The sequence below is a fragment of the Pleurodeles waltl genome, chromosome 6 (genome assembly GCF_031143425.1).
Source record: "Pleurodeles waltl isolate 20211129_DDA chromosome 6, aPleWal1.hap1.20221129, whole genome shotgun sequence".
Lineage (NCBI taxonomy): Eukaryota > Metazoa > Chordata > Amphibia > Caudata > Salamandridae > Pleurodeles > Pleurodeles waltl.
This window is the reverse complement of record NC_090445.1, coordinates 81,882,210-81,905,856: the sequence shown is the minus strand read 5'-3', so window position 1 is coordinate 81,905,856 and position 23,647 is coordinate 81,882,210. Positions and strand designations below refer to the sequence as shown.

The 23,647-nt window shown below is 52.5% G+C and overlaps 3 non-coding genes across 3 annotated transcripts; all 3 read right to left on the bottom strand.

Annotated features, from left to right (window-relative positions):
• Positions 1 to 252: 252 nt before the first annotated feature.
• Positions 253 to 325, bottom strand: TRNAK-CUU (transfer RNA lysine (anticodon CUU)). The gene has a single exon. It is a non-coding gene; the product is annotated as a tRNA-Lys (tRNA).
• Positions 326 to 17,305: 16,980 nt separating this feature from the next.
• Positions 17,306 to 17,378, bottom strand: TRNAK-CUU (transfer RNA lysine (anticodon CUU)). Its single transcript has one exon. It is a non-coding gene; the product is annotated as a tRNA-Lys (tRNA).
• A 4,812-nt stretch (positions 17,379 to 22,190) lies between these two features.
• TRNAK-CUU (transfer RNA lysine (anticodon CUU)) lies at positions 22,191 to 22,263 on the bottom strand. Its single transcript has one exon. It is a non-coding gene; the product is annotated as a tRNA-Lys (tRNA).
• Between the last annotated feature and the right edge of the window lie 1,384 nt (positions 22,264 to 23,647).

Below are 23,647 nucleotides of genomic sequence, written 5' to 3'. Positions count from 1 at the left end.
CCGTAGCGGACTCCGAGCTCGCTGTAAGCACGGGCGGCTCAGGCTAGGAAAGGGCGCAGGAAAGGCTCAGCCTAGGGCTGCTCCCAGCAGCGCCTCCCAGGGCGGGAAGTGCTGTGTTGTGTGGAGTCCTGTGGGAATCGTGAGGCAAACTGCAGGATGTGTGTGTGTGTAGTTTTAAGCCTCAGCAAAATATCTGAAAAAGGTGAGAGTTAATGTTAAACCCGAAAATGGAGAAACCTTTAAAAAGCATCACGCCCAACGTGGGGCTCGAACCCACGACCCTGAGATTAAGAGTCACATGCTCTACCGACTGAGCTAGCCGGGCTGCTGTGCCTATGTTATTTCACACACCCTCTGTGTGTTCTTTGTGAGGAAGTAGTGTGTGGTTATCCCAGGAGGCCCCTTTGTTTCATTTTCTCTGCTGCTCACTCGACACAGGCACCTTTCTCTTTCTCCATCTCTCGCTCTACCCCAGTCTTATGTCCCCATCAGTCTCTCTGGAGCTCACTCTGGTACATACATGCATCTGTCCTCTCAACCTGTCTCTGGGCACATACTTAAATGTCCAGTAGAGAACAGTGTGAACTCTCCCTGTTTCGCGAGGTGGCAGTCAGCCTCCAGAGACGTGTTCCGGAGGCTGCCGGAATGGCCGAGCGGTGTAAGGTGCCACATTCAAGAGCAATATCTTCCCCAGTCCCGTGGTCAAATCCCGCTGCTGACATAAAGTAGTTTTCATACCTACTTTAATCATAACACCAGCGGGGATGAGACCTTAAACTCCTCTTTTTGAAAGGATGGGGGGGGACAGGACAGACCGGAGCGGACTCCGAGCTCGCTGTAAGCACGGGCGGCTCAGGCTAGGAAAGGGCGCAGGAAAGGCTCGGCCTAGGACCGCTCCCAGCGGCGCCTCCCAGGGCGGGAAGTGCTGCGTTGTGTGAAGTCCTGTGGGAATCGTGAGGCAAACTGCAGGATGTGTGTGTGTGTACTTTTAAGCCTCAGCGAAATATCTGAAAAAGGTGAGAGTTAATGTTAAACCCGAAAATGGAGAAGCCTTTTAAAAGCATCAAGATTAAGAGTCTCATGCTCTACCGACTGAGCTAGCCGGGCTGCTGTGTCTATATCATTTCACACACCCTCTGTGTGTACTTTGTGAGGCAGTAGTGTGTGGTTATGACAGGAGGCCCCTTTGTTTCATTTTCTCTGCTGCTGACTCGACACAAGCACCTTTCTCTTTCTCCATCTCTCGCTCTACCCCAGTCTTATGTCCCCATCAGTCTCTCTGGAGCTCACTCTGGTACATACATGCATCTGTCCTCTCAACCTGTCTCTGGGCACATACTTAAATGTCCAGTAGAGAACAGTGCGAACTCTGCCTGTTTCGCGAGGTGGCAGTCAGCCTCCAGAGCAGTGCTCCGCAGGCTGCCGGAATGGCCGAGCGGTGTAAGGCTGTGAGAAAGTAGCCTCTTTCTAGCCTTGTTACCCCCACTTTTGGCCTGTTTGTGAGTGTATGTCAGGGTGTTTTCACTGTCTCACTGGGATCCTGCTAACCAGGGCCCAGTGCTCATAGTGAAGTCCCTATGTTTTCAGTATGTTTGTTATGTGTCACTGGGACCCTGCTAGCCAGGACCCCAGTGCTCATAAGTTTGTGACCTATATGTATGTGTTCCCTGTGTGATGCCTAACTGTCTTACTGAGGCTCAGCTAACCAGAACCTCAGTGGTTATGCTCTCTCTTTACAAATTGTCACTAACAGGCTAGTGACCAATTTTACCAATTCACATTGGCATACTGGAACATCCTTATAATTCCCTAATATATGGTACTGAGGTACCCAGGGTATTGGGGTTCCAGGAGATCCCTATGGGCTGCAGCATTTCTTTTGCCACCCATAGGGAGCTCTGACAATTCTTACACAGGCCTCCCACTGCAGCCTGACTGAAATAATGCACACATTATTTCACAGCCATTTTCACTGCACTTATGTAACTTATAAGTCACCTATATGTCTAACCTTTACTTAGTAAAGGTTGGGTGCTAAGTTACTTAGTGTGAGGGCACCCTGGCACTAGCCAGAGTGCTCCCACATCGTTCAGGGCAAATTCCCTGGACTTTGTGAGTGCGGGGACACCATTACACGTGTGCACTACACATAGGTCACTACCTATGTGTAGCTTCACAATGGTAACTCCGAATATGGCCATGTAACATGTCTAAGATCATGGAATTGCCCCCTCTATGCCATCCTGGCATTGTTGGTACAATCCCATGATCCCACGGGTCTGTAGCTCAGACCCGGGTACTGCCAAACTGCCTTTTCAGGGGTTTCACTGCAGCTGCTGCTGCTGCCAACCCCTCAGACAGGTTTCTGCCCTCCTGGGGTCCAGCCAGGCTTGGCCCAGGAAGGCAGAACAAAGGACTCCCTCTGAGAGAGGGTGTTACACTCTCTCCCTTTAAAAAATGGTGTGAAGGCAGGGGAGGAGTAGCCTCCCCCAGCCTCTGGAAATGCTTTCATGGGCACATTTGGTGCCCATTTCTGCATAAGCCAGTCTACACCGGTTCAGGGACCCCTTAGCCCTGCTCTGGCGCAAAACTGGACAAAGGAAAGGGGAGTGACCACTCCCCTGACCTGCACCTCCCCTGGGAGGTGTCCAGAGCTCCTCCAGTGTGTTCCAGACCTCTGACATCTTGGAAACAGAGGTGCTGCTGGCACACTGGACTGCTCTGAGTGGCCAGTGCCACCAGGTGATGTCAGAGACTCCTTCTGATAGGCTCCTTCAGGTGTTGCTAGCCTATCCTCTCTCCTAGGTAGCAAACCCCTCTTTTCTGGCTATTTAGGGTCTCTGTCTCTTGGGATTCCTTAGATAACGAATGCAAGAGCTCATCAGAATTCCTCTGCATCTCTCTCTTCACCTTCTGCCAAGGAATCGACTGCTGACCGCGCTGGAAGCCTGCAAAACTGCAACAAAGTAGCAAAGACGACTACTGCAACTCTGTAACGCTGATCCTGCCGCCTTATCGACTGTTTTCCTGGTGGTGCATGCTGTGGGGGTAGTCTGCCTCCTCTCTGCATTAGAAGCTCCGAAGAAATCTCCTGTGGGTCGACGGAATCTTCCCCCTGCAACCGCAGGCACCAAAGAACTGCATTACCAGTACTCTGGGTCTCCTCTCAGCATGACGAGCGAGGTCCCTTGATTCCAGCAACTCTGTCGAAGTTACTCCCACAGTCCAGTGACTCTTCAGTCCAGACTGCATTGCTGGGAACCATGACTTTTGCAGCTACTCCGGCTTCCGTGCACTTCAGGCAGAAATCCTTTGTGCACAGCCAAGCCTGGGTCCAGGGCACTCTAACCTGCATTGCACGACTTTCTAAGTTGTCCTCCGGCGGCGTGGGACTCCTTTGTGCAACTTCGGGTGAGCACCATTTCACTTTCTGTTCCGGCACTTCTGCATGTGCTGCCTGCTTCTGAGAGGGCTCCTTGTCTTGCTCGACGCCCCCTCTGTCCCCAGACGCCATTGGCGACATCCTGGTCCCTCCTGGGCCACAGCAGCATGCAAAAACCCTTACCACACAATTTGCAGCTAGCAAGGCTTGTTGGCTGTATTTCCACAGGAAAACACGTCTGCACGACTATCCACGGCGTGGGGGATCCATCCTCCAAAGGAGAAGTTTCTAGCCCTTGTTGTTCCTGCAGAATCCTAAGCTTCTACTGTCCAGTAGCAGCTTCTTTGCACCCACCGTTGGCATTTCTTGGGCATCTGCCCATCTCCGACTTGCTTGTGACTTTTGGACTTGGTCCCCTTGTTCCACAGGTACCCTCGTTTGGAAATCCATTGTTGTTGCATTGCTGGTTTGTGTCTTTCCTGCAGAATTCCCCTATCACAACTTCTTTGTCCTTTGGGGAACTTTAGTGCACTTTGCACTCACTTTTCAGGGTCTTGGGGAGGGCTATTTTTCTAACCCTTACTATTTTCTAATAGTCCCAGCAACCCTCTACAAGGTCACATAGGTTTGGGGTCCATTCGTGGTTCGCATTCCACTTTTGGAGTATATGGTTTGTGTTGCCCCTCTCCCTATGTGTCCCCATTGCATCCTATTGTAACTATACATTGTTTGCACTGTTTTCTAAGACTATACTGCATATTTTTGGTATTGTGTACATATATCTTGTGTATATTTGCTATCCTCATACTGAGGGTACACTCTGAGATACTTTGGCATATTGTCATAAAAATAAGGGGGGTCATTCTGACCTCGGCGGTAAAAGGCAGGTACCGCCGGTCAGAAGACCGCCATAACACCGCCGCGGCCGCGGTAAACCGCCACGGTCATTCTGACCCACAACTGCCAAACCGCCAAAAACCCGACCTCCACTGAAGGCCGCCACATCAGCGGTCAGCGATAAACTGGAGATGACCAAACCTCCACCGTCACGCCAACAGAAATACGCCCATGCCATTACGACCCACGAATCCACGTGGCGGTTATTCAAACGCGGTATTCCATTGGCGGTACACACCGCCGCGGTCAAAATACACACCCAGCACCAAAACACAGCCACATTGGACAATTTGAAATACACACACCTGAAACACATACATGCACCACTCCCACACAATCAATACGATATAAAACACACACCCACATCACCCACAAACCCCCACAAATCGAAATTAAGAGACAAGGCGCAATACACATAGAGAGAGCACAGGGAACGCAAACCACTACACACACAGGAACCCAACATCATCACCCACACCACATCCACGCACAAAACACCACACACCACCACACTCATCACCACAAACACCACCCCACACCTCATCCACACCACCCCATGGCACCCCAAAGACACCCCAGGTTCTCGGACCAAGAACTCAGGGTCATGGTGGAGGAAATAATTAGGGTAGAGCCCCAGCTCTTCGGCACACAGGTGCAGCACACCACAATAGCCAGGAAGGCGGAGCTATGGCAAAGGATCGTCGACAGGGTCAACGCTGTGGGACAGGATCCCAGAAATCGGGAAGACATCCGAAAGCGCTGGAACGACCTACGGGGGAAGGTGCGGTCGATGGTGTCAAGACACAACATCGCTGTGCAGAAGACTGGCGGCGGACCCCCACCCACTCCACCCGAATTCACAGAATGGGAGCAAGAGGTCTTGAACATCCTGCATCCTGAGGGCCTCGCTGGAGTAGGTGGAGGAATGGACTCTGGTAAGTCTAATCTCAACTACTACATCCCCCCCACCCCACCAGCATGCCAACCCACACCCCCACCCTCACCCCCAACCCCCATCACACATCCTCCCTGATAATGTCTCACCAGCACAACCCACCCATCCCAACACCAACCCCTGAATGCCAACACAAACCATGGACACCCATCACCTAAGCATGACCACTGCACACACCCATCCCCCCCACAAACCACCCTCACAACTCCTCCCACAAGGGGATGCCAGCACTGGGGGACAAGGGCACCCAAAAATCGCACGCCATGGCACACACAGAACCAATAACCATACTCTTTTACCCCTGCAGGACCCGAACGCCAACACACCGGCCAGGAGGGTCCAGAAATGTCTATCCCACCCCCAGAACAGGCCCCCAGTGATGACAGCAGCTCTGTCGTCCTGGAACCTGATGACCAGCCCGGACCATCGGGGACCTCTGGACAGTCGGTTCCCCTCAGGCAGCCACAGGCCACAGCAGACCTACCCCCCTCTGGACACACCAGCACAGCACCCACCCAGCAGGCCCATGCCTCTGTCTCCAGGACAGGTCAAGCAGCGGTGTGTCTACCACTACAGGGCACCCAGGGTAACCCACCACCCCAACAACAACAGGGACCTGGGGGCAGTGGTAGTGGGCACACCGTCCAGGGGACAGAGGCCCAGGAACAAAGGGGAACTGGGAGGGCTGCTGTGCGACAGAGGGAGGACAGGCCTAGGGAACCTACTGTCCAAGAGGCCCTCACCACCATCATGGGAGCGTACCACCACTCCCAAGAAACGATGGCGACGGTCCTGGCCAGGTTCCAGGAGATCCAGGCCATGCAGGAGGAACAGTACATGGGGTTCCGGGAAGAACTGCGCACCATCAGTTCCGCAATGGGTACAATCGTGGTGGCACTCAACCAGATTGTCACCACATTGCTGGACCATGTGGCCCCCCAAAGGGCCCCTTCCACTAGCATGGATGAAGAACAGCCCACCACCTCCGCCGGCGCTAGTGGTCATTAGGCCCCGACACAACAGCAACGGGCCACCCAGACCCCACCCCCTGCAGAACAAGAACCACCCCGCAAGAAAGGCCTGAGATCTAGGAAGAAGACAGAGTAGGATGTCAAGACCCCCGCCAGGCACGGATCCCCCCGGATGTCATCCCACTGTCCCACTTGTTCACCCTGTCCAACCTTGAACTGCCCCTGCTCTACCTTCCACAGGCATATGGACAATGCACCTGTGCGAACGAGAGTCTGGACTCTGCCATGGACATGCCTCCACCATCACTCATCACCCTTTTAGAACTAATCACCAATTTTTCAACTTCAATAAAGTCTGTAATTTTTTTTTTTTTAACCAAATGTATTCGAAATAACCAATCAAAAATGTCCAATTACATTGTGATGACAACATACCAGTGTCACACAGCGGTAGTCCATGGGTAAATAAACCAGAGGGCACTCCGTGGGGACCAGATCACTGAAATAGGAAGGGAAATTCTCAACTAAGTAACCATACATTGGGGGGAAAGAACAGACAGTAGAGAGCCAGTACTGTAAAAGATATCATAAAATGCTGGAGTAGATTCTTACCTGTGTGTTACTGGAAATACTGCAGTATCACTCTGTCCCTGTTGTCTGTGTCGTCCTCTTCGTCTTCCTCCTCTTCACTCTCCGCAGGCTCCACAGCTGCCACAACACCACCATCTGGACCATCCTCCTGCAGGAAAGGCACCTGGCGTCGCAAAGCCAGGTTGTGAAGCATGCAGCAGACCACGATGATATGACACACCTTCTTTGGTGAGTACATTAGGGATCCACCTGTCATATGCAGGCACCTAAACGTGGCCTTCAGGAGGCCGAAGGTCCGCTCAATCACCCTCCTAGTACGCCTATGGGCCTCATTGTACCGTTCCTCTGCCCTTGTCCTGGGATTCCTCACTGGGGTCAATAGCCAAGGCAGGTTGGGGTAACCAGAGTCACCAATTAGCCACACAAGCTGTCTCTGTAGCTGTTCCATCACATAAGGGATGCTGCTATTTCGCATGACGTATGCGTCATGCACTGACCCTGGGAACTTGGCATTTAAATGGGAGATGTACTGGTCAGCCAAACAGACCACCTGCACATTCATCGAATGATAATTTTTTCGGTTCCTGTACACCTGTTCATTGTCTTTTGGGGGGACCAAAGCCACATGGGTACCATCAATGGCACCAATGATATTGGGAATGTGTCCAAGGGCATAGAAATCACCCTTCATTGTAGGCAAGTCACCCACCTCAGGGAAAATGATGTAGCTCCGCATGTATTTCATCAGGGCAGACAACACTCTGGACAATACCTTGGAAAACATAGGCTGAGACATCCCAGATGATATGGCCAGTGTAGTTTGAAATGATCCACTAGCCAAAAAATGGAGAACTGACAGCACCTGCACTAGAGGCAGAATCCCTGTGGGTTGGCGGATGGGTGACATTCACCCAAGCAACATCCAGATGCAGACATGCCAACAGCCACTACCTCCTCTGTGTCCCCCACCTCCTCGTCTCCCTCCTCCCTCCCTGTGACGTCTACACTCACACCTGCATGCACACCACCATCAGCCAGTACACCCATCACCAGCACACCCTCCAGACCAGTCCGCACACGTGCAGTCACCACCCCCACTGCCATGTACACGTCCCCTGTGTCCTCTCCCAGTGTGTCTGTCACCCCCGCTTCCAAACCACACAAACGCAGGCAGGCACCCACCCAACAGCCATCCACCTCACGACAGCCTCCAGCCCAAGCACCTGCACCCAAAGACACCAGACTTGACTCTCCTACAACCACATCCTCTTCCTCCACTCCCATACCCACTCCAGCTACCCTTCCCATTGCTCCTAAAAAACTTTTCCTCTCTAAACTGAACCTCTTTTCCTCACCTGACCCACCCCCTCCTTCTCGTAAGAGTTCTAAAAACACCTCAGCCACCACCAGCCCAGCGACTCCCAAGAACGTCGTGCCTGGTTTCTGGAGTCCGCCCTTTCCTTGGGCAGGGACATCGACCAGCAGCATAAGCACAGCCACCCCCCCCCCCCTGGGAAGAGGACAAAAAAACTGAAGGGCAGGCGCGACAGGCCTGATACGCCTGCCCCCAAGGAGAGTAGTGTTGCACCGTCACCTGCCAAATCGGGTAAGGGAGCTAAGGGCCACGGAGAGTCTGCCAAAGAGGGCAAGGGCAGCAAAGCGGAGAAGGCAGGGAGCAGCCGACCTGGCCATGAGGGCCCCACCAGCCCCATTCCGGGTGTATCGGAGGAGACCCAGGGCCCTAGGACTCCATCACAGGAGGGCCCCGCAAAGGAAAGGTCCAATGCTGACTGAGCGGGAAGTATTGGCCAGGTGTGGGTCACATGAAACACAAGACAGGCACCGCTGAACAGGGACCGCCATGGCAAGCACCGCTGAACAGGGCCCTTCAAGGCAAGCACCGCTGAACAGGGACCGCCGTGGCAAGCACCGCTGAACAGGGCCCTTCAAGGCAAGCACCGCTGACCAGGGCCCTTCAAGGCAAGCACCGCTGAACAGGGACCGCTGTGGCAAGCACCGCTGAACAGGGCCCTTCAAGGCAAGCACCGCTGAACAGGGCCCTGCCGTGGCAAGCACTGCTCCGCTGGGCCCTCCTGTCAAGCACCGCTCCGCTGGGCCCTCATCTCAAGCACCGCTCCGCTGGGCCCTCCTGTCAAGCACCGCTCCGCTGGGCCCTCATCTCAAGCACCGCTCCGCTGGGCCCTCCTGTCAAGCACCGCTCCGCTGGGCCCTCATCTCAAGCACCGCTCCGCTGGGCCCTCCTGTCAAGCACCGCTCCGCTGGGCCCTCCTGTCAAGCACCGCTCCGCTGGGTCCTCATCTCAAGCACCGCTCCGCTGGGCCCTCCTGTCAAGCACCGCTCCGCTGGGCCCTCATCTCAAGCACCGCTCCGCTGGGCCCTCATCTCAAGCACCGCTCCGCTGGGCCCTCCTGTCAAGCAACGCTCTGCTGGGCCCCTACTGTCAAGCACCGCTGGCACATTGGCAGGCCCGGATCTGTGTCGGGCAGGGCTTCACATGGCACTCTGCCTACCATGCCTCCTCCATGACCTGTGGACTCTGTAATCCACCTGATGGACTGTGGCTTTGCACCCCCCAGGATGGCACAGTGGGCAACCCACCCACTGTAGAGACTTGTGAGACTGTGGCTTTGCACCCCCCAGGATGGCACAGTGGGCAACCCACCCACTGTAGAGACTTGTGAGACTGTGGCTTTGCATTCCCCAGGATGGCACAGTGGGCAGCCCACCCACTGTAGAGACTTGTGAGACTGTGGCTTTGCACTCCCCAGGATGGCACAGTGGGCAAACCACCCACTGTAGAGACTTGAGAGACTGTGGCTTTGCACTCCCCAGGATGGCACAGTGGGCAGCCCACCCACTGTAGAGACTTGAGAGACTGTGGCTTTGCACTCCCCAGGATGGCACAGTGGGCATGGAGGCACTTCGTGGATCTGGCGTCGTGGAGTCATGTGGCTGAGGTGCCCCCCCTTCCCTTCCCCCTGAGGTGCCTGTATTTTATTTTTGTGATGCCCCAGCAGTGTTCTCTCCAGTGGACTCGATCTCGTGTGTGGGCTTTGCCCATGTGTTGCTGCACATTGGCCCACGGACATTTGAACTTTGCAAAACTGTGCCGGACTTTTGCTACCTGTATATATTTAGTTCCAGATGATTACTAATTTTTAATATATTACTAAGTTCAATATACTTTATTATTGCTATAATATAGTTCTATTTTTTCAATCATTGCCTTTTGTCTTTGCATTTTTGTTTTGGGGGTTTGGGGGTGTCACTCTGACTTTTTAATCTGCATTGGTGTGTAGGTATTTCGGTGGGGGTGAGGGTGGGGGTGGGTGTGTCGCGTATGTGTGTGCCCGTAACCTTTCCTCCTCCCCCCTCCCCTGTGTCGTAGGTGCAGTACTCACCGTTGTCGTCTGTGGCGACGTTCGTGATCCTGGAAGAAGAGCAGGAAGGCAATGACTGGGAGGATGTGGAGTTCCGGTTCCATGCTGTCCCGATTCCGCGTGGAGTGTCTCGAGGTGAGCGTTTTCCATTTGGAAAGTCTGTTTCCGCCGTGTTTTTATCGGCGGGGCTCCCGCCCCGGAAAAGGTGGCGGATTGGTGAGTCGTGATAGTGTGGGCGGTACATTGTCTCCTGCCTGTCTGTTGGCGGTGACCGCCGCGCTGTTTGTTTGTCCCGCCGTGGCAGTCGGAGTGTTAAAGCAGCGGCCTGTGTTAGCGGTTCCCGCCAGGGTCAGAATTCCATTTTTTTGACCGCCAGCCTGTTGGCGGGTTGGCCGCCGCTTTAACACTGACCGCCAGGGTAAGAATGACCCCCAAAGTACCTTTATTTTTAGTATATCTGTGTATTGTGTTTTCTTATGATATTGTGCAAGTGACACTAGTGGTACTGTAGGAGCTTCACTCGTCTCCTAGTTCAGCCTAAGCTGCTCTGCTAAGCTACCATTATCTACCAGCCTATGCTGCTAGACACCCTATACACTAATAAGGGATAACTGGGCCTGGTGCAAGGTGCAAGTACCCCTTGGTACTCACTACAAGCCAGTCCAGCCTCCTACAAAGGCGCCACATTCAAGAGCAGTACCTTCCCCAGTCCCGTGATCAAATCCCGCTGCTGACATAAAGTAGTTTTCATACCTACTTTAATCATAACACCAGCTGGGATGAGACCTTAAACTCCTCTTTTTGAAAGGATGGGGGGGGACAGGATGGACCGGAGCGGACTCAGAGCTCGCTGTAAGCACAGGCGGCTCAGGCTAGGAAAGGGCGCAGGAAAGGCTCGGCCTAGGACCGCTCCCAGCGGCGCCTCCCAGGGCGGGAAGTGCTACGTTGTGTGGAGTCCTGTGGGAATCGTGAGGCAAACTGCAGGATGTGTGTGTGTGTAGTTTTAAGCCACAGCGAAATATCTGAAAAAGGTGGGAGTTAATGTTAAACCCGAAAATGGAGAAGCCTTTAAAAAGAATCACGCGCAACGTGGGGCTCAAACCCACGACCCTGAGATTAAGAGTCTCATGCTCTACCGACTGAGCTAGCCGGGCTGCTGTGCCTATGTCATTTCACACACCCTCTGTGTGTTCTTTGTGAGGAAGTAGTGTGTGGTCATCACAGGAGGCCCCTTTGTTTAATTTTCTCTGCTGCTGACTCGACACAGGCACCTTTCTCTTTCTCCATCTCTCGCTCTACCCCAGTCTTATGTCCCCATCAGTCTCTCTGGAGCTCACTCTGGTAAATACATGCATCTGTCCTCTCAACCTGTCTCTGGGCACATACTTGAATGTCCAGTAGAGAACAGTGTGAACTCTCCCTGTTTCGCGAGGTGGCAGTCAGCCTCCAGAGCTGTGTTCCGCAGGCTGCCGGAATGTCCGAGTGGTGAAAGGCGCCACATTCAAGAGCAGTATCTTCCCCAGTCCTGTGATCAAATACCGCTGCCGACATAATGTAGTTTTCATACCTACTCTAATCATAACACCAGCGGGATGAGACCTTAAACTCCTCTTTTTGAAGGGATGGGGGGGGACAGGACGGACCGGAGCGGACTCCGAGCTCGCTGTAAGCACGTGCGGCTCAGGCTAGGAAAGGGCGCAGGAAAGGCTCGGCCTAGGACTGCTCCCAGCGGCGCCTCCCAGGGCGGGAAGTGCTGCGTTGTGTGGAGTCCTCTGGGAATCGTGAGGCAAACTGCAGGATGTGTGTGTGTGTGTAGTTTTAAGCCTCAGCAAAATATCTGAAAAAGGTGAGAGTTTATGTTAAACCCGAAAATGGAGAAGCCTTTAAAAAGCATCACGCCCAACATGGGTCTCGAAACAACGACCCTGAGATTGAGAGTCTCATGCTCTACCGACGGAGCTAGCCAGGCTGCTGTACCTGGGTCATTTCACACACCCTCTGTGTGTTCTTTGTGAGGAAGTAGTGTGTGGTTATCCCAGGAGGCCCCTTTGTTTCATTTTCTCTTCTGCTGAGTCGACACAGGCACCTTTCTCTTTCTCCATCTCTCGCTCTACCCCAGTCTTATGTCCCCATCAGTCTCTCTGGAGCTCACTCTGGTACATACATGCATCTGTTATCTCAACCTGTCTCTGGGCACATACTTAAATGTCCAGTAGAGAACAGTGTGAACTCTCCCTGTTTCGCGAGGTGGCAGTCAGCCTCCAGAGTCGTGTTCTGGAGGCTGCCGGAATGGCCGAGCGGTGTAAGGTGCCACATTCAAGAGCAGTATCTTCCCCAGTCCTGTGATCAAATCCTGCTGCTGACATAAAGTAGTTTTCATACCTACTTTAATCATAACACCAGTGGAGATGAGACCTTAAACTCCTCTTTTTCAAAGGATGGGGGGGGGGGGGACAGGACAGACCGGAGCGGACTCCGAGCTCGCTGTAAGCGCGGGCGGCTCAGGCTAGGAAAGGGCACAGGAAAGGCTCGGCCTAGGACTGCTCCCAGCGGCGCCTCCCAGGGCGGGAAGTGCTGAGTTGTGTGGAGGCCTGTGGGAATCATGAGGCAAACTGCAGGATGTGTGTGTGTGTAGTTTTAAGCCTCAGCGAAATATCTGAAAAAGGTGAGTTAATGTTAAACCTGAAAATGGAGAAGGCTTTAAAAAGCTTCACGCCCAACATGGGGCTCAAACCCACGACCCTGAGATTAAGAGTCTCATGCTCTACCGAATGAGCTAGCCAGGCTACTGTACCTGTGTCATTTCACACACCCTCTGTGTGTTCTTTGTGAGGAAGTAGTGTGTGGTTATCCCAGGAGGCCCCTTTGTTTCATTTTGTCTGCTGCTGACTCGACACAGGCACCTTTCTCTTTCTCCATCACTCGCTCTACCCCAGTCTTATGTCCTCATCAGTCTCTCTGGAGCTCACTCTGGTACATACATGCATCTGTCCTCTCAACCTGTCTCTGGGCACATACTTAAATGTCCAGTAGAGAACAGTGTGAACTCTCCCTGTTTCGCGAGGTGGCAGTCAGCCTCCAGAGTCGTGTTCTGGAGGCTGCCGGAATGGCCGAGCGGTGTAAGGTGCCACATTCAAGAGCAGTATCTTCCCCAGTCCTGTGATCAAATCCTGCTGCTGACATAAAGTAGTTTTCATACCTACTTTAATCATAACACCAGTGGGGATGAGACCTTAAACTCCTCTTTTTGAAAGGATGGGGGGGGGACAGGACAGACCAGAGCGGACTCCGAGCTCGCTGTAAGCGCGGGCGGCTCAGGCTAGGAAAGGGCACAGGAAAGGCTCGGCCTAGGACTGCTCCCAGCGGCGCCTCCCAGGGCGGGAAGTGCTGCGTTGTGTGGAGTCCTGTGGGAATCATGAGACAAACTGCAGGATGTGTGTGTGTGTAGTTTTAAGCCTCAGCGAAATATCTGAAAAAGGTGAGAGTTAATGTTAAACCCGAAAATGGAAAAGCCTTTAAAAAGCATCACGCCCAACATGGGGCTCGAACCCACAACCCTGAGATTAAGAGTCTCATGCTCTACCAACTGAGCTAGCCGGGATGCTGTGCTTATGACATTTCACACACCCTCTGTGTGTTCTTTATGAGGAAGTAGGGTGTGGTTATCACAGGAGGCCCCTTTGTTTCATTTTCTCTGCTGCTGACTCGACACAGACAACTTTCTCTTTCTCCATCTCTCGCTCTACCCCAGTATTATGTCGCCATCAGTCTCATTGGAGCTCACTCTGGTACATACATGCATCTGTCCTCTCAACCTGTCTCTGGGCACATACTTAAATGTCCACTAGAGAACAGTGTGAACTCTCCCTGTTTCGCAAGGTGGCAGTCAGCCTCCAGAGCGGTGTTTCGGAGGCTGCCGGAATGGCCGAGCGGTGTAAGTTGCCACATTCAAGAGCAGTATCTTCCCCAGTCCCGTGATCAAATCCAGCTGCCGACATAAAGTAGTTTTCATACCTACTTTAATCATAACACCAGCGAGGATGAGACCTTAAACTCCTCTTTTTGAAAGAATGGGGCGGGGACAGGACGGCCCGGAGCAGACTCCGAGCTCGCTGTAAGCACGGGCGGCTCAGGCTAGGAAAGGGCGCAGGAAAGACTCGGCCTAGGACCGCTCCCAGCGACGCCTCCCAGGGCGGGAAGTGCTGCGTTGTGTGGAGTCCTGTGGGAATCATGAGGCAAAGTGCAGGATGTGTGTGTGTGTAGTTTTAAGCCTCAGCGAAATATCTGAAAAAGGTGAGAGTTAATGTTAAACCCGAAAATGGAGAAGCCTTTAAAAAGCATCACGCCCAACGTGGGGCTTAAACCGACGACCCTGAGATTAACAGTCTCATGCTCTACCGACTGAGGTAGCCGGGCTGCTGTGCCTATGTCATTTCACACACCCTCTGGGTGTTCTTTGTGAGGAAGTAGTGTGTGGTTATTCCAGGAGGCCCCTTTGTTTCATTTTCTCTGCTGCTGACTTGACACAGGCACCTTTCTCTTTCTCCATCTCTCGCTCTACCCCAGTCTTATGTCCCCATCAGTCTTTCTGGAGCTCAATCTGGTACATACATGCATCTGTCCTCTCAACCTGTCTCTGGGCACATACTTAAATGTCCAGTAGAGAACAGTGTGAACTCTCCCTGTTTCGCGAGGTGGCAGTCAGTCTCCAGAGCCGTGTTGCGGAGGCTGCCGGAATGGCCGAGCGGTGTAAGGTGCCACCTTCAAGAGCAGTATCTTCCCCAGTCCCGTGATCAAATCCCACTGCCGACATAAAGTAGTTTTCATACCTACTTTAATCATAACACCTGCGGGATGAGACCTTAAACTTCTCTTTTTGAAAGGATGGGGGGGGACAGGACGGACCGGAGCGGACTCCGAGCTCGCTGTAAGCACGGGCGGCTCAGGCTAGGAGAGGGCGCTGGAAAGGCTCAGCCTAGGACCTCTCCCAGCGGCGCCTCCCAGGGAGGGAAGTGCTGCGTTGTGTGGAGTCCTGTGGGAATCGTGAGGCAAACTGCAGGATGTGTGTGTGTGTAGTTTTAAGCCTCAGCGAAATATCTGAAAAAGGTGAGAGTTAATGTTAAACCCGAAAATGGAGAAGCCTTTAAAAAGCATCACGCCCAACATGGGGCTCGAACCCACGAACCTGAGAGTAAGAGTCTCACCCTCTACCGACTGAGCTAGCCAGGCTGCCATGCATATGTCATTTCACACACCCTCTGTGTGTTCTTTGTGAGGAAGTAGTGTGTGGTTATCCCAGGAGGCCCCTTTGTTTCATTTTCTCTGCTGCTGACTCGACATAGGCACTTTTCTCTTTCTCCATCTCTCGCTCTACCCCAGTCTTATGTCCCCATCAGTCTCTCTGGAGCTCACTCTGGTACATACATGCATCTGTCCTCTCAACCTGTCTCTGGGCACATACTTAAATGTCCAGTAGAGAACAGTGTGAACTCTCCCTGTTTCGCGAGGTGGCAGTCAGCCTCCAGAGCCGTGCTCCGGAGGCTGCCGGAATGGCAGAATGGTGTAAGGCGCAACATACAAGAGCAGTATCTTCTCCAGTCCTGTGATCAAATACCGCTGCCGACATAAAGTAGTTTTCATACCTACTCTAATCATAACACCAGCGGGATGAGACCTTAAACTCCTCTTTTTGAAAGGATGGGGGGGGGGCAGGACAGACCGGAGCGGACTCCGAGCTCGCTGTAAGCGCGGGCGGCTCAGGCTAGGAAAGGGCACAGGAACTACTTAAATGTCCAGTAGAGAACAGTGTGAACTCTCCCTGTTTCGCGAGGTGGCAGTCAGCCTCCAGTGGCGTGTTTCGGAGGCTGCCGGAATGGCCGAGCGGTGTAAGGCTCCATTTTCAAAAGCAGTATCTTCCCCAGTCCCGTGATCAAATCCCGCTGCCGACAAAAAGTAGTTTTCATACCTACTTTAATCATAACACCAGCGGGGATGAGAAATTAAACTCCTCTTTTTAAAAGGATGGGGGGGGTATAGGACGGACCGGAGCGGACTCCGAGCTCGCTGTAAGCACGGGCGGCTCAGGATAGGAAAGGGCGCAGGAAAGGCTCGGCCTAGGACCGCTCCCAGCGGCGCCTCCCAGGGCGGGAAGTGCTGAGTTGTGTGGAGTCCTGTGGGAATCGTGAGGCAAACTGCAGTATGTGTGTGTGTAGTTTTAAGCCTTAGCGAAATATCTGAAAAAGGTGAGAGTTAATGTTAAACCTGAAAATGGAGAAGCCTTTAAAAAGCTTCACGCCCAACGTGGGGCTCAAACCCACGACCCTGAGATTAAGAGTCTCATGCTCTACCGAATGAGCTAGCCGGGCTGCTGTGCCTATGTCATTTCACACACCCTCTGTGTGTTCTTTGTGAGGAAGTAGTGTGTGGTTATCCCAGGAGGCCCCTTTGTTTCATTTTGTCTGCTGCTGACTCGACACAGGCACCTTTCTCTTTCTCCATCACTCGCTCTACCCCAGTCTTATGTCCTCATCAGTCTCTCTGGAGCTCACTCTTGTTCATACATGCATCTGTCCTCTCAACCTGTCTCTGGGCACATACTTAAATGTCCAGTAGAGAACAGTGTGAACTCTCCCTGTTTCGCGAGGTGGCAGTCAGCCTCCAGAGCCGTGTTCTGGAGGCTGCCGGAATGGCCGAGCGGTGTAAGGTGCCACATTCAAGAGCAGTATCTTCCCCAGTCTTGTGATCAAATCCTGCTGCTGACATAAAGTAGTTTTCATACCTACTTTAATCATAACACCAGTGGGGATGAGACCTTAAACTCCTCTTTTTGAAAGGATGGGGGGGGACAGGACAGACCGGAGCGGACTCCGAGCTCGCTGTAAGCGCGGGCGGCTCAGGCTAGGAAAGGGCACAGGAAAGGCTCGGCCTAGGACTGCTCCCAGCGGCGCCTCCCAGGGCGGGAAGTGCTGCGTTGTGTGGAGTCCTGTGGGAATCATGAGACAAACTGCAGGATGTGTGTGTGTGTGTAGTTTTAAGCCTCAGCGAAATATCTGAAAAAGGTGAGAGTTAATGTTAAACCCGAAAATGGAAAAGCCTTTAAAAAGCATCACGCCCAACGTGGGGCTCGAACCCACGACCTTGAGATTAAGAGTCTCATGCTCTACCGACTGAGCTAGCCAGGCTGCTGTGCCTATGTCATTTCACACACCCTCTGTGTGTTCTTTGTGAAGAAGTAGTGTGTGGTTATCCCAGGAGGCCCCTTAGTTTCATTTTCTCTGCTGCTGACTCGACACAGGCACCTTTCTCTTTCTCCATCTCTCGCTCTACCCCAGTCTTATGTCCTCATCAGTCTCTCTGGAGCTCAATCTGGTACATACATGCATCTGTCCTCTCAACCTGCCTCTGGGCACATACTTAAATGTCCAGTAGAGAACAGTGTGAACTCTCCGTGTTTCGCGAGGTGGTAGTCAGCCTCCAGACCCGTGTTCCGGAGGATGCCGGAATGGCCGAGAGGTGTAAGGTGCCACATTCAAGAGCAGTATCTTCCCTAGTCCCGTGATCAAATACCGCTGCTGACATAAAGTAGTTTTCATTCCTACTTTAATCATAACACCAGCGGGGATGAGACCTTAAACTCCTCTTTTTGAAAGGATGGGTGGGGACAGGATGGACCGGAGCGGACTCCGAGCTCGCTGTATGCACGGGCGGCTCAGGCTAGGAAAGGCTCGGCCTAGGACCGCTCCCAGTGGTGCCTCCCAGGGCGGGAAGTGCTGCGTTGTGTGGAGTCCTGTGGGAATCGTGAGGCAAACTGCAGGATGTGTCTGTGTGTGTAGTTTAAGCCTCAGCGAAATATCTGAAAATGGTGAGAGTTAATGTTAAACCCGAAAATGGAGAAGCCTTTAAAAAGCATCACGCGCAACGTGGGGCTCAAACCCACAACCCTGACATTAAGAGTCTCATGCTCTACCGACTGAGCTAGCCGGGATACTGTGCCTATGTCATTTCACACACCGTCTGTGTGTTCTTTGTGAGGAAGTAGTGTGTGGTTATCCCAGGAGGACCCTTTGTTTCATTTTCTCTGCTGCTGACTCGACACAGGCACCTTTCTCTTTCTCCATCTCTCGCTCTACCCCAGTCTTATGTCCCCATCAGTCTCTCTGGACCTCACTCTGGTACATACATGCATCTGTCCTCTCAACCTGTCTCTGGGCACATACTTGAATGTCCAGTAGAGAACAGTGTGAACTCTCCCTGTTTCGCGAGGTGGCAGTCAGCCTCCAGAGCTGTGTTCCGCAGGCTGCCGGAATGTCCGAGTGGTGAAAGGTGCCACATTCAAGAGCAGTATCTTCCCCAGTCCTGTAATCAAATCCCGCTGCTGACATAAAGTAGTTTTCATACCTACTTTAATCATAACACCAGCGGGGATGAGAAATTAAACTCCTCTTTTTGAAAGGATGGTGGGGGGACAGGACGGACCGGAGCGGACTCCGAGGTCGCTGTAAGCACGGGCGGCTCAGGCTAGGAAAGGGCGCAGGAAAGGCTCGGCCTAGGACCGCTCCCAGCGGCGCATCCCAGGGCGGGAAGTGCTGCGTTGTGTGGAGTCCTGTGGGAATCGTGAGGCAAACTGCAGGATGTGTGTGTGTGTGTGGAGTTTTAAGCCTCAGCAAAATATCTGAAAAAGGTCAGAGTTAATGTTAAACCCGAAAATGGAGAAGCCTTTAAAAAGCATCACGCCCAACGTGCGGCTCGAACCCACAACCCTGAGATTAAGATTCTCATGCTCTACAGACTGAGCTAGTCGGGCTGCTGTGCCTATGTCATTTCACACACCCTCTGTGTGTTCTTTGTGAGGAAGTAGTGTGTGATTATCCCAAGAGGCCCCTTTGTTTCATTTTCTCTGCTGCTGACTCGACACAGGCACCTTTCTCTTTCTCCATCTCTCGCTCTACCCCAGTTTTATGTCCCCATCAGTCTCTCTGGAGCTCAACCTGGTACATACATGCATCTGTCCTCTCAACCTGTCTCTGGGCACATACTTAAATGTCCAGTAGAGAACAGTGTGAACTCTCTCTGTTTCGCGAGGTGGCAGTCAGCCTTCTGAGCTGTGTTCTGAATGATGCCGGAATGGCCGAGCGGTGTAAGGTGCCACATTCAAGAGCAGTATTTTCCCCAGTCCTGTGATCAAATCCCGCTGCTGACATAAAGTAGTTTTCATACCTACTTTAATCATAACACCAGCAGGGATGAGACCTTAAACTCCTCTTTTTGAAAGGGTGGGGGGGGGGTACAGGACGGACCGGAGCGGACTCCGAGCTCGCTGTAAGCACAGGCGGCTCAGGCTAGGAAAGGGCGCAGGAAAGGCTCGGCCTAGGACCGCTCCCAGCGGCGCCTCCCAGGACGGAAAGTGCTGCGTTGTGTGGAGTCCTGTGGGAATCGTGAGGCAAACTGCAGGATGTGTATGTGTGTGTAGTTTTAAGCCTCAGCAAAATATCTGAAAAAGGTGAGAGTTAATGTTAAACCCGAAAATGGAGAAGCCTTTAAAAAGCATCACGCGCAACGTGGGGCTCGAACCCACAACCCTGAAATTAAGAGTCTCGTGTTCTACCGACTCAGCTAGCCGGGTTGCTGTGCCTATGTCATTTCACACACCCTCTGTGTGTTCTTTGTGAGGAAGTAGTGTGTGGTTATCTTAGGAGGCCCCTTTGTTTCATTTTCTCTGCTGTTGACTCGACACAGGCACCTTTCTCTTACTCCATCTCTGGCTCTACCCCAGTCTTATGTCCCCATCAGTCTCTCTGGAGCTCACTCTGGTACATACATGCATCTGTCCTCTCAACCTGTCTCTGGGCACATACTTAAATGTCCAGTAGAGAACAGTGTGAACTCTCCCTGTTTCGCGAGGTGGAAGTCAGCCTCCAGAGCCGTGTTCCGCAGGCTGCCGGAATGGCCGAGTGGTGTAAGGCGCCACATTCAAGAGCAGTATCTTCCCCAGTCCTGTGATCAAATACCGCTGCCGACATAAAGTAGTTTTCATACCTACTTTAATCATAACACCAGCGGGGATGAGACCTTAAACCCCTCTTTTTGAAAGGATGGGGGGGGGACAGGACGGACCGGAGCAGACTCCGAGCTCGCTGCAAGCACGGGCGGCAAAGGCTAGGAAAGGGTGCAGGAAAGGCTCGGCCTAGGACCGCTCCCAGCGGCGCCTCCCAGGGCGGGAAGTGCTGCATTGTGTGGAGTCCTGTGGGAATCGTGAGGCAAACTGCAGGATGTGTGTGTGTGTGTAGTTTTAAGCCTCAGCGAAATATCTGAAAAAGGTGAGAGTTAATGTTAAACCAGAAAATGGAGAAGCCTTTAAAAAGCATCACGGCCAACGTGAGGCTCGAAACCACGACCCTGAGATTAAGAGTCTCATGCTCTACCGACTGAGCTAGCCAGGCTGCTGTCCCTATGTCATTTCACACACCCTCTGTGTGTTCTTTGTGAGGCAGTAGTGTGTGGTTATCCAAGGAGGCCCCTTTGTTTCATTTTCTCTGCTGCTGACTCGACACAGGCACCTTTCTCTTTCTCCATATCTCGCTCTACCCCAGTCTTATGTCCCCATCAGTCTCTCTGGAGCTCACTCTAGTACATACATGCATCTGTCCTCAACCTGTCTCTGGACACATGCTTAAATGTCCAGTAGAGAACAGTGTGAACTCTCCCTGTTTCGTGAGGTGGCAGTCAACCTCCAGAGCAGTGTTCCGAATGCTGCCGGAATGGCCGAGCGGTGTAAGGTGCCACATTCAATAGCAGTATCTTCCCCAGTCCTCAGATCAAATCCCGCTGCCGACATAAAGTAGTTTTCATACCTACTTTAATCATAACACCAGCAGGGATGAGACCTTAAACTCCTCTTTTTGAAAGGATGGGGGGGGAACAGGACGGACCGGAGCGGACTCCGAGCTCGCTGTAAGCACGGGCGGCTCAGGCTAGGAAAGGGCGCAGGAAAGGCTCGGCCTAGGACCGCTCCCAGCGGCGCCTACCAGGGCGGGAAGTGCTGCGTTGTGTGGAGTCCTGTGGGAATCGTGAGGCAAACTGCAGGATGTGTGTGTGTGTAGTTTTAAGCCTCAGCAAAATATCTGAAAAAGGTGAGAGTTAATGTTAAACCCGAAAATGGAGAAGCCTTTAAAAAGCATCACACCCAACGTGGGGCTCGAACCCATGACCCTGAGATTAAGAGTCTCATGCGCTACCGACTGAGCTAGCCGGGCTGCTGTGCCTATGTCATTTCACACACCCTCTGTGTGTTCTTTGTGAGGCAGTAGTGTGTGGTTAACTCAGGAGGCCCCTTTGTTTCATTTTCTCTGCTGCTGACTCGACACAGGCACCTTTCTCTTTCTCCATCTCTCGCTCTACCCCAGTCTTATGTCCCCATCAGTCTCTCTGGAGCTCAATCTGGTACATACATGCATCTGTCCTCTCAACCTGTCTCTGTGCACATACTTAAATGTCCAGTAGAGAAAAGTGTGAACTCTCCCTGTTTCGCGAGATGGCAGTCAGCCTCCAGAACTGTGTTCCGGAGGATGCCGGAATAGTCGAGTGGTGTAAGGTGCCACATTTAAGAGCAGTATCTTCCCCAGTCCCGTGATCAAATACCTCTGCCGACATAAAGTAGTTTTCATACCTACTTTAATCATAACACCAGCGGGATGAGACCTTAAACTCCTCTTTTTGAAAGGATGGGGGGGACAGGACGGACCGGAGCAGACTCCGAGCTCGCTGTAAGCACGGGCAGCTCAGGCTAGGAAAGGGTGCAGGAAAGGCTTGGCCTAGGACCGCTCCCTGCGGCGCCTCCCAGGGCGGGAAGTGGTGCGTTGTGTGGAGTCCTGTGGGAATCGTGAGGCAAACTGCAGGATGTGTGTGTGTGTGTAGTTTTAAGCCTCAGCGAAATATCTGAAAAAGGTGAGAGTTAATGTTAAACCCGAAAATGGAGAAGCCTTTAAAAAGCATCACGCCCAACGTGGGGCTCAAACCCACGACCCTGAGATTAAGAGTCTCATGCTCTACCGACTGAGCTAGCCGGGCTGCTGTGTCTATGTCATTTCACACACCCTCTGTGTGTTCGTTGTGAGGAAGTAGTGTGTGGTTAGCCCAGGAGGCCCCTTTGTTTCATTTTCTCTGCTGCTGACTCGACACAGGCACCTTTCTCTTTCTCCATCTCTCGCTCTACCCCAGTCTTATGTCCCCAGTGGCGTAGCGTGGGTTGTCAGCACCCGGGGCAAGGCAAGTAATTTGCGCCCCCTAACCCGTGGATTTTAGCACTCGCGAGCGCGCCCCCCCCACATGTTGCGCCCGGTGCGACCGGCCCCCCCTGCACCCCCCACGCTACGCCACTGCTCTGAGGGACAGCAGACCTCCATTAACATTCCATTTATATCAATATTTTTTGTTTAAAGCGACCTATTTGGCTTAATATTGACATGCAGGCAAGACAATGGGGTGAGAATACAGTGGTCCACTGTATGGAACCCGCACAATCCCACCCTGAGGAGGCCGCCATTTCTCAATTCTTAACGGGGAACTGTCCCGGGGGCCACCCCAATTCAGAATTAGTTATCACCTCAACTAGGGTGGCAGAAACTGATCGATGGTTTGTAACCTTAATTTCGGTCACAAACAATTGATATTTGCTTTCTTAATCGCAAATACTAGGGGGGCATCCCTTTCACACACATCCATTAATTTGTGATTTTGAATGGATTACACAAGCAAGACTTCTGACACACAAAATGGCATTTACGTATCGCAATAAATTCTTCTGCAGCTGTGAATCCTATTATATTTTAAATCCCAGGCTTTGTGACTGCAAACAAAAATCGCATCAGGCAGAATGTAGTGTCGCAACTGTGGCCAGAGGTGAATTCTGTGATGCTAAGCACTAGTGTTTCACAAGAAACTACATTAGCTGCCCGAAGATCACAAGAGATGATGCCTGTACCCAGTCACATAATGCAAATCTTCTCTCCACTAAAGACACAAACTCCGAATACAAAACACTAAAAACAAAGTCTCAAACACAACTCGGGTCAGTGAGACCCTGCTGGGTACTTGGGAGCCCGACAAATCAGCAGAAGTGATGGGTGGGGCCTCCATTCACCTGGTGTACTGAATGCCAGATTTAGAGATTTCTGCCAGGAGGTAATCTCTGTGCCTTCAGAAGAGAGACCACTGCAGCGGCTCCACTGAAGAGAGTGAACCTTTCTGAGTGGACATTGTTTGTTGTGCCAAGTCTGCAAAGTAGTTTTGACACTGTTGGTCGCTCCCCTCATATTCACCCTATCCAGGCTTGGTACCAAATCCTAAATAAAATGGGTTTGCCAGCTGCCTGGTTGCTCAACGTCTTGGAGATGATAAGTGTGGCCTATGAAATTCCCCAGGAGATAAGACTGACAATGCACGGGGAATAACC